This window comes from Chiloscyllium plagiosum, chromosome 34 (genome assembly GCF_004010195.1).
Source record: "Chiloscyllium plagiosum isolate BGI_BamShark_2017 chromosome 34, ASM401019v2, whole genome shotgun sequence".
Taxonomy (NCBI): Eukaryota; Metazoa; Chordata; class Chondrichthyes; order Orectolobiformes; family Hemiscylliidae; genus Chiloscyllium; species Chiloscyllium plagiosum.
This window is the reverse complement of record NC_057743.1, coordinates 27,574,536-27,586,334: the sequence shown is the minus strand read 5'-3', so window position 1 is coordinate 27,586,334 and position 11,799 is coordinate 27,574,536.

The following is an 11,799-nucleotide window of genomic DNA, read 5'->3' as shown; positions in this document are numbered from 1 at the left end:
TGAAAAGCACATTTGGTGCAATACTAAAGGCACAAGAATGAGAAGGCCCCTAAACATGTGGACCTCAGAACAAGATGATGTCCTCTATGTTCAACTATCTGGACACTGCCCTGTCAATGGGCTCACCCCCACTGAGAAAGGTCACTTGAAAGAACGTGAATGGAGATAGAGAAAATGCAGCAGAGAACAGGGGTAGATCCTGACTGTGTGATAATACAAAACAGGCGATAACTAGTCTGCAGCTTGTTGAACCTAAGTTGAAAATCAATAGAAATGAAAATGAAGGGAGGTATAAAAGCAATGTTGACTTGCTATTACCCATCACACAAAGTCAAAATCATGCCAATTAATCTGGAGCTGAGAGAAATTTTATTGGACAAACACAAGAAGCATATTTGTGAAAAATTAGTTTAAAGAGAGAAAACTTTGTAAAACTGGAAGCAGACTGCTATGGTGAAGTAGCTCAAGACAAGCAGGGAAATAAAGTGTGATGTTATTGCATCTTGCCAGCCTCTGGAGTATTCTTTCTTCCTGTGTTTACAGCAGTTTTTTCCCCAATGGCTTCATGTGTTTTGTTGATATTTCCAGTGTTCACGAAGTGGTATATTAACAAGAGCTTGACCACTTTCTCCCATACCTAAGCAGGTTCCAAAATAAGAGTTCATGTAAATTCAGTGCCAGCTGCAGTTAAGTGGTAGTGTTTTTTCTTCTGGGACAGGAAGTTCCAGATGCAGGAGTCTAGATTAGAGTGGTGCTAGAAAAGCACAGCAGGTCAGGCAGCATCCGAGAAGCAGGAAAATCGATGTTTCAGGCAAAAGCCCTTCATCAGGAATCCTAGTTACAGGGTTGCCATCACTTTTGCCGAGTTCCAGATGCACTCTATGCCTTGAATGCATAATAGAGGAACTTGCACTCTGTAGTACTGAGGGAACACTGCATTGTCAGAGGTGCAAATGTTTGGATGAGAAATTAAAAAAGCCTTTGCCTATCCTCTCTGGTGGATGTGAAAATATTCCATGACACTGTTCACAGAAAAGCAGGGAAATTGTCCTCCAAGTTCTGTCCAATATTTATTGGTCAATTAAGTACTAGTCTTAACAAAACAATTCACTTTTCTTTGCAATCACTGAATTTAATCAGATCACAAAGATGCTGTAACTGATGTTTTGAGTGTCCAAGAGTTTTCATTTCGTAGTGACACAGATATGAACCTTGGTTACCTTGTGGCCAGTTGAACTGTCCACCTTACTTAATTCCTATTGGTCTCCACTTGCTGTTATTAATGGACATCCATCAATGAGGTGACAACACTTGGAACCGCCCTTCCCACGAAAGCCAATTTAAAAAAAAACCTTGGAATAAAATATATAAAAGTAAATAGGACTAATTTGCCATTTGTCTGGATTGCAAGGCCACCATCCATTACAGGATTGAGAGAGAGTTGTATGACAAGAAGTACTTTCCTCCAGTCATTTCAGACATTGATGGAAATGTTGATAGAATATACATCCAATTCAGAACAGAGCACACTGACTTCAATCTGAAAAAATACATCAAATAAGGTAACAGGAGATGACATGGGAATTGCTGTTTGCCAATGACTCTGCCCTTATGTGACACTGTGAACATGGCCTTCAAAGAATCATCGAATGTTTTGTTCAAAGCAGCTGATGACTATGGGCTAATGGTCAGCTTAAGGAAGATAGAGTTACTTCATCATAAATTCTGACTTTGCCTCACACACAAAAACTACCAATGACATAGTCTTGAAGGCTTGAGATAATTTTGCCTACCCTAGAAGCACAATCTGCAGAAATGTCTGCATTGACATTGTATTCAGTTGCTGGAGGAAGCTCAGCATTCTCCCACTTACACAGGAGGCTCTGAGGAAATGAGATATTAAACTTACAACAAAACTTGCTGTGTACAAAGCTTTGGTAAAGTCTACCCTTCTTTACATCTGTGAGACAAGAACCGCATATTCTAGTCTTATTAAGCAGTTGGCAAGGTTCCGCAAGAGATGCATTCGGAAAGCATATGTATTAAATGAGCGGAGAAAGTGCCAAAATTCCTAGAATCAAAGCACTCACGTCACAGACCATCAAGTTGAGTGGAAATGTGCCTTCTTGTTTTGGCATTCCTGTATCTTGTAAAATTTCCTACAGCATTAATTCAGTAAAGGCAGGGAAGTTCTCCCTGGTCTTCTGACAAATTAGTTATCCTTTCACCGACATCTCTCAACCAGATATCCAGTCATTCTCACAATGTTGTGTGTGGGAGTTTGTGGTGAGCCAACCAGCTGCATGGGTATTCTAAATGAATAAAATTCAAACAAGGAAATATGAAATATGAAACCTCATTTCTTGCTTTGACAAATAAAAATGGTATCTATGGCTCAAGAAACAATGCCGTGGATGTACTAAGGTGCAAATGAACACAAACATTTTCCTTCCCGTTTTGCTGATTTGTGATACAATATGTAAAGGAGTTTACTACCTTACCCTGAACCAATTGTACAAGAGTAGTTCAGATATTTTTGCGAGACTTAAATATTTCTACCTATTTAGAGTCACAGAGTTGTACAGCATGGAAACAGACCTTTCGGTCCAACCCGTCCAAACTAACCAGATATTCTAAATTAATCTAGTCCCATTTGCCAGCATATTTCCATCTGAACCCTTCCTATTCATCTACCTACCCAGATGCCTTTTAAATGTTGAAATTCTACTCACCTCCATTAGTTCTTCTGGCAGCTCATTCCACAAACACACTACCATCTACGTCAAAAATTTGCCCCTTAGGTCCTTTTCATACCTTTCCTCTCTCACTTTAAACCTATGCTTTCTACTTTCGGACTGTCCTACCCTGAGAAAAAGACCTTGGCTATTAACCCTATCCATGCCGCTCATGATTTTATAAGCCACCATTAGGACACCCCTCAGTCTCTAGTGCTCCAGGGAAATTAGCCCCATCCTATTCATCCTCTCCCCACAGCTCAAACTCTCCAACCCCAGCAACATCCTTATAAATCTTTTCTGAACCCTTTCAAGTTTAACAACAACTTTCCTATAGCAGGGAGATCAGAATTGAATGTAGTATTCTAAAAGTTGCTGAATCAATATCCTGTACAGTTCCAACATGACATCCCAACTTCTTTACTCAATGCATTGGCCAGTAAAGGCAAGCATACCAAGTGCCTTCTTTACTACCCTGTCTACCTATGAGTCCACTTCAAGAAACAATGAACCTGCACCCAAGGTCCCTTTGTTTGGCAACAGTCCCCAGGACCCTACTATTAACTCCTGCCCTGATTTGCGTTACCAAAATGCAACACCTCACATTTATCTATTTATTGAAAGAAGACACTTATAAATACTGTTAACAATAAGTGGAAAAAGGTAGACTTTCACAATTACCAGACATTGCAAAGCACTTTAAGGCCTATGAGGAGTTTTGAAGTACAGCCACTGTTTATATATAGAACATTGACATCTGTAACATTTCCCTGAACTGAAATGTCAAAACAATAAATATTCTGACGAAAAATTTGTGATTCACTAGATTTGGAGAAACATTCATTGTTCAATTCAAAATAGCGAAAGGGTTTATTGTCCCGTGGTATTACTCATTTCTTGCAACACCTTTGTGTTCATGGGTGAGAAAAAAGTTGTAGTGACCCACTCTCGTCATGGTCCTTCCACTCTTTTGGTTTTGGACCTAACTGGGCCTCAGAAGGTTAAGTGGCCATTACGTTTCCCAGGATGGTTTCTGAAATACTGGAGAAATCTGAAAATTTAAGTACATCAGCCTGTCTATACTAGTCATTTTCTCATCAACAAATGACAAGCTGAATTTATATATCAATGTAGACAAGAGAGGTGCTTCAAAGCAGAGGTATCCAACCACAAAGTCACATAAAGGGATAATAGGATGGATGATCAAAAGCATGCTGAAAGATACAGGGTTTCAGATGCATTTTGAAGGAGAGTAGAAGGATGGAGAGGAGAGACTTTCATGAAGAAGAATTCAATTAAAAATTGGGTCTTGGGTAGTGTTGCATAACAGAGAGATGGGGTTCAGATACATAATTCTTTGGAGTTTGTGTCACATATAGACAACGTGGTTAAGAAGGCGTTTAGTGTGCTTGCCTTCATTGCTCAGATCTTTGAACGTAGGAGTTGGGATGTTATGTTCAGGTTGTTCTAGATGTTGGTGAGGCTTCTTCTGGAGCACCATCTCCAGTCTGGTCGCCCTGTTATATAAAGGATATTATTAAGCTGGGGAGGGTTCAGAAGAGATTTTCCCAGGACGTAGCCAGGCATGGAGACTCTTAGGTATAAGGAGAGGTTGGATAGTCAGGGGCTTTTTTCATTGGAGCATAGGAGATTGAGGGGTGACCTTATACAGCTTTATAAAGTCATGAGGGATACAGATGAGGTGAGTGCCAAATGTCTTTTCCCTAGGATGGGGGATTTCAAGACAAGGGGGCATATTTTTAAGGTGTGAGGAGAAAGATTTAAAAAGACATAAGGGGCATTTTTTTACCAGAGAGAGTGGTTTGTGTGTGGCATGAACTTCCAGAGAAAGCGATGGGTGTGGGGATGGCTACAATTTCAAGGTGTGAGGAGAAAGATTTAAAAAGACATAAGGGGCATTTTTTTTACCAGAGAGAGTGGTTTGTGTGTGGCGTGAACTTCCAGAGAAAGCGATGGGTGTGGGGATGGCTACAACATATAAAATAAATTTGGATAAATACACAAATAAGAAAGGTTTGGAGGGATATGGGCTAAGCACAGGCAAGCGAGACTAGTTAATTTGGGATTATGGTTGGCATGGACTGGTTGGATCAAAGTGTGTATCCGTGCTGTATGACTCCATGACTCCAGAACTTAAGGCTCAAGTGACTGAAGGTATGGCTGCTAATGTTGGAGTTATTAAAACCAGGGATCCACAAAAGGCCAGATATTTGAGCAGCTTGCAGATCTCAGAGCCTTAGAGACTGGAGCAGGTTACAGTGATCATTGGCAGCAAGGTCAAGAATGGGTTTGAAAAATGGGCTTGAGAATTTATGGATTTAATTTCACAACTTAATGTCTAGACAGATAAAGTTAATGGAGGAAACAAAAAAATCAGGGCATGCAAACTGACAGAGGAGTGAAACAAAACCAGATAGATAACCTGGTATCAACCGAGACAATGGAAATGATAATGGCCAAAAACCCTGCAAAGTCCTACATGTGGGGGCTGGTGCCAAAACTGGGAGAGCTATCTCACAGAATGGTCCAGTAGTGAGTACAATCTGCAAGATGCATTGAGGAAATTGTCATTAGACAGCACCTTCCAAACCCAGACCATTTCCATCTAGAAGGACAAGATAATGGGAACTCCACCACCATGGGTGGCACGGTGGCTCAGTGGTTAGCACTGCTGCCTCGTAGCACTGGGTCCCAGGTTCAATTCCAGCCTCAGACAACTGTCTGTGTGGAGTTTGCAAGTTCTCCCCGTGTCTGCGTGGGTTTCCTCTGGGTGCTCCGGTTTCCTCCCACAGTCCAAAGATGTGCAGGTTAGGTGAATTGGCCATGCTAAATTGTCCATATTGTTAGGTGCATTAGTCAGAGGGAAATGGGTCTGGGTGGGTTACTCTTTGGCGGGTCAGTGTGGACTGGTTGGGTGAAGGGCCTGTTTCCACACTGTAGGGGATCTAATCTAATAAAGCCTGACTTGAAAATGTATTGCCATTGCTTTCCTATCGCTGGGTCAAAATCCTGGAATCCCCTCCCTAACAGCATTGTGGGTCTACCTACAGCACATGGACTGCAGTGGTTCAAGAAGGCATCTTACCACCACCTTTTCAAGGGCAACAAGGGACGGGGAAAAAGTGCTGGCCAGCCAGCAATGTCCTATGAGTTAAAAAAAAAGTAGAGTTAATTTATTTCATTTGCTTTGTTAACCAGAATAAGCTAATGCAAAACTAGAACTTGTAGTGGGCTAAATTCTCCTAACCTTGGTCTTTACCTAGCCTATGTTTGCCCTAGTAGAAAGTGAGGACTGCAGATGCTGGAGATTGGAGTCAAAACACGCAGCATCTGTTCTGCTGTTTGATTTCAAGTATCTCCGGACATCGGAGTTCCTCTAAGAAAAATTAACAAACAGCAAAATTCATAGACGACCTTGGAGAAACTTGTATGGGAGAGCTCATAGCAGGGGAGCCGCTAAGTGGCTTTTTAAAGTGTATCCTTAGTGAGTTTTTTTTTTGTAAATCCACAATAATGAGTTCGGTGGGTTCTGTTTTGATTATATGTTTTGTTGAGATCTGTCTGTTGATTAAACTTTAAAAATATAAAACATAGGTACTAAGTTAGCCTGTAGCAGAGATTTTCTGCATCTGTAGATTGTTAAGTTGCAAAGATGGCCTTTAGTAGAGTGATGTGCTCTTCCTGTCGGATGTGGGAGATTAGGGAGAGTTCCCATGTTACTGATGATTACACAATAATGAGTTCGGTGGGTTCTGTTTTGATTATATGTTTTGTTGAGATCTGTCTGTTGATTAAACTTTAAAAATATAAAACATAGGTACTAAGTTAGCCTGGAGCAGAGATTTTCTGCATCTGTAGATTGTTAAGTTGCAAAGATGGCCTATAGTAGAGTGATGTGCTCTTCCTGTCGGATGTGGGAGATTAGTGAGAGTTCCCATGTTACTGATGATTATGTCTGCAGGAAGTGTGGTTGGTTGCAAATCCTACCGAATTGCATAGATTGGCAGTTAGAGTTATTGAGGAATTTACAGAATAGCTGGTCCATTGATTTGTCTTTGTACTGAATTCTGGATTCAGTACCCTAGAAATCAGTGTTCATTTTGACGTAATAATCCAGCTGGAAAAGCACAGCAGTTCAGGCAGCTTCCGAGGAGCAGGAGAGTCAACATTTCGGGCATAAGCCCTTCATCAGGAATGTGTGATAGGGTTAGGGTTAGGATTAGGGGTTCACAACGCTACTTGACTATGCTTGCCCGAGTGTTGAGGTATTACAGCGCTATTTAGAATTATTAAAATTAAATGCATAGGGGGTAATTTTGACTTTGGATGCTCGTATCAAATAGATGATATTGGGTAGGTCAAATAATTTACACTCAAGGTTTGCATTTCCTTTCAAGTCAATGATGTAGAACAATAGCTGATCCAAAATCAGCTGTAAGACACCCCATCATTCAAAGACAAAATTGCTGACATTCAGGCAGGGACAGGGACAGGGATGAAAATCGCGGGCCCCCTAATATTGCTCTTGGCCCTGGACCCTACCCTCACACAGCTTTAACTCTCGACCTCTAACCCAAGCACTGCAGTCCCACCCCTGACTTGACCACAGTTGGGCTGGCTTATTAGGTCCTAATGAACCCTGATGTCTCAGATCGTGAATCCAGAATTCAGTACAAACAAAGACAAATCGATGGACCAGCTATTCTGTAAATACCTCAATGCCTCTAACTGCCAATCTATGCAATCCAGTAGGATTTGCAACCAACCACACTTCCTGCAAACATAATCATCAGTAACGTGAGAATTCTCCCTAATCTCTCATATCCGACAGGAAGAGCACATCACTCTACTAAAGGCCATTTTTGAACCTTAACAATCTACAGATACAGAAAATAGCACAGTCTTAGTGCTCTAAAAATCTCTGCTCCGGGCTAACTTAGTACCTATATATTATATTTTTAAAGTTTAATCAAGAGACAGTTCTCAATAAAACATATAATCAAAACAGAACCCAGATTACTTACTATTGTAGATTTACAAAAAAAACAGGAAGGTTACACTTTAAAAAGTCACTTAGTGGCTCCCCTACTATGAGCACTCCCACACAGGTTTCTCCAAGGTCAGCTGTGAAATTTGCTGTTTGTTAATTTTTCTTTGAGGAACTCCAATGTCCAGAGATACTTGAAATTAAACAGCAGAACAGTCAGCTGTGCAGATTCACTGTTGGGTTAGACAGCAGTGCAAGTTTATTTCTCTGATTCACCTCCCTTGTGGTCACAACCTATCTTTGTCTTCCTCCTTTTTAAAGTGCTGTTATTTTGATATTTTCTCCTCCAAAGTTCCAAAATAATGCAACAGCTTATTAAACAGTAGTACTGCTCCTAGAATGAGGAAATCAGCTTCAACACTGAAAATACCTCAAAAAAGCAGCAGCTCTTAGAGCCACGTTTTTTTTCCCCACCCTCCATCTTGGATTACCCAGAATCCGTTGACAGGGAAGGAAATCAAGAAGGGAATATGAACATTTTGGAGGTTATCTGGACTAAGAGGCTGACTACATGACTCACTGCATGAAGCATGACTGTTGTTTCTTTACATTGTGATTCACATAGCAGGTACACAATGGTGATGAAAATGGCTGCCACCACACCTGGAGTTGTTTCCTCCTTAGTATAGTGGTTAGTATTCCCATCTCTCCTTTGGGAAACTGGGGTTCAACTGGAGTTGACCTGGGGTATTTCTTTCTTGACCAGCTGCTGCCCCAATGAGGTGTCTGTATCTGAGCTGATGAAGGTTGCAAGAGGCAGTCTTGCTGGTGCTTCCTCTGAGGAATCTGAGGGATTGAAGACCAAAGAACAAAGAAAATTACAGCACAGGAACAGGCCCTTTGACCCTCCAAGCCTGTGCCAATTCAGATTCTCTATCTAAACCTGTCGTCTATTTTCCAAGATCTCTATCCCTCTGCACCCAGCCCATTCATGTAACTGCTAGATAAATCTTAAATGACGTTACCATGCCCGCCTCTACCATCTCCACTGGCAACATGTTCCAGGCACCCAGCACCCTCTGCGTAAAGAACTTTCCATGCGTATCTCCCAAAACTTTTCCCCCTCACTTTGAATTCATGATCCCTAAGAATTGAGCCCCCCACTCTGGGGAAAAACTTCTTGCTATCCACCCTGTCTACTCTGTCTATACCTCTCATGATTTTGTAGACCTCAATCAGGTAACCCCCCCCAACCCCTGTCTTTCTAATGAAAATAATTCTAATCTACTCAACCTTTCTTCATAGCCCTCCATACCAGACAACATGCTAGTGAACCTCGTATGCAACCTCTCCAAAGCATCCACATCCTTTTGGTAATGTGGCGACCAGAACTGTATGTAGTATTCCAAATGTGGCCGAATCAACGTCTGATACAAATGTAACATGACCTGCCAATTCTGTACTCAATACCCCATCTGATGGAGGAAAGCATGCTGTATGCCTTCTTGACCACTCTATTGACCTGCATTGCCACCTTCAGGGTAGAATGGACCTGAACACCCAGATCTCTCTGTATATCAATTTTCTACAGGGTTTTTCCATTTATTGTATAGTTCGCTCTTGAATTGGATCTTCTAAAATGCATCGTCTTGCATTTGACCACATTGAACACCATCTGCCATTTTTCTGCCCAACTCTGTAATCAATCTATATTCTGCTGCATCCTCTGACAGTCCCCTTCATTATCTGCTACTCCACCAATCTTGGTGTCATCTGCAAACTTGCTAATCAGGCCACCTATACCTTCCTCCAGATCATTTATGTATATCACAAACAATAATAGTCCCAGCACAGAGCTTTGTGGAACACCACTGGTCACAGGTCTCCATTTTGACAAACATGCTTCCACTACTACTCTCTGTCTCCTGTTGCCCAGCCAGTTCTCTATCCATCAGCCTACCAGGGGGAACCTTATCAAACGCCTAAAGTCCATTTATATGACATCTACAGCCCTTCCCTCATCAATCAACTTTGTCACTTCCTCAAATAATTCTATTAGGTTTGTAAGACATGACCTTCCCTGCACAAAACCATGCTGCCTATCACTGATAAGTCCATTTTCTTCCAAATGGAAATAGATCCTATTGCTCAGTATCTTCTCCAGCAGCTTCCCTACTACTGATGTCAGGCTCATCAATCTATAATTACCTGCATTATCCTTGCTACCCTTCTTAAACAAGGCAACAACATTAGCAATTCTCCGAGACCTCACCCATATTCAAGGATGCTGCAAAGATATCTGTTAAGGCCCCAGCTATTTCCTCTCTCGCTTCCCTCAGTAATCTAGGATAGATCCCATCTGGACCTGGGGACTTGTCCATCTTAATACCCTTTAGAATACCCGACACTTCCACCCACCTTATGCCAACTTGACCTAGAGTAATCAAACATCTATCCCTAACCTCAACATCCATCATGTCCATTTCCTTCTACAGACGTGGTGGAGCAGGAAGTGTCTTATAGAGTCATTCTCTTGACTGTGGATATATGCAGACTCCAGTGGTACCTGCAGGAGACAAAAGACAGAATGCATGTAAGGGGATCATAGAATCCCTACAGTGTGGAAAGAGACCATTCAGCCCAATAGTCTACACCGACCCTCCAAACAGTATCCCACCCAGATCCAGCCTCCTAATCTATCCTTGTAGCCCTGAATTTACCATGGTTTATCCATCTAGCTTGCAAATCCCTGGACACAATGAGCTCTTAGAATGGCCAATCCATCTAACCTGCACATCTTTGGACTGTGGGAGGAAACCGAAGCACCTGGCAGAAACCTGTGCAGACACAGGAAGAACGTGCAGACTCCACACAGTCGCCCAAGGCTGGAATTGAACCTGGGTCCTGGTGCTGTGAAGCAGCAGTGCTAACTACTGTGCCACCATGCTGACCCTACATGATAATGGATAATGATTCTTACTTGGTTGCTGAGACATTTAAGTTTTGGCATCACCACAGGATTGGTCACAGTCCTAACTGACCTGGGTCAGGATCCTCTCCTTGTGAAAATCAGGTACCCCACCGCTTGTCATGGCACTCTCTGCCCTAGAGGAACTGAGATGAAAATGGCTGTTAGTGGTGACACAGATGGGGTCAAATGATGAGGTGTCATGAATAAGAGAATGGGTAGTGCAGAGGCCATGCAGGGTTAGTAATGTAGGGGAAATTGGGTAATTGAGGGTGAGTGAAGGAAGATGTTACATGCAATAGTGAGACTAGTAGAGACTGTTAGTAAGAGGTGGGTAAGATAGCAGACAGAATATTGTGGCACTGACCCCTGTGGAGTGGAGAAGCTCATTAATCTTCATTCTATATTGCTGGGTGTTGTCTGAACCAAGGAAACAGCACTGACCCAAGTGTCAACCTTGGACCAGAGATGGCAGTATCTAATGTTATAGTCTCCTCTGCCAGTCCTGAGGAAAGAGAACAGCCTTCCTCTGCACCATGCCATCCACAAGGACTTCCAGGTCCCTGTCAATAAAGTAGATGCCAATTTTCCTTTGTTTGTGACATCTGATCAATTCATGCAAACCGTGCAGGGCAGCTCCAGACTAACACATTTGACCTAGTGGATAACTGTGTTTTAAATATGATATTGGTGCCAAGAATGCCATGAGGCATTGGTATTGGCAAACACTTCTGCCTCAGGTGAAAGGGAAGATATGATGAGCAGGGTGCCGTAGGGACATGGTGCATACTTAATTAGATGAGTTTTGGTAAACAGTGAGAAATCTTGCTAGGTCTCACGGATGGAAACCCAGCATGAAACTTGCCAATATTGACATTTAACTGATTTCTTGTAAACATTAGTTCAATTTTATATTATCCTGTAATGTTCTTATGGACCTGCCAGTGACTGTTTTAGAGGACCATTTTATGATTCCTTGCATACAGAATGTTGTGAGACACAAGAAGACCCAAATTGAGGAGTAGAAAATTCATCAGCAAATGATTTCCAAAAAGTGTATTAACTTTAAATATTTTAATAGCTTCTGA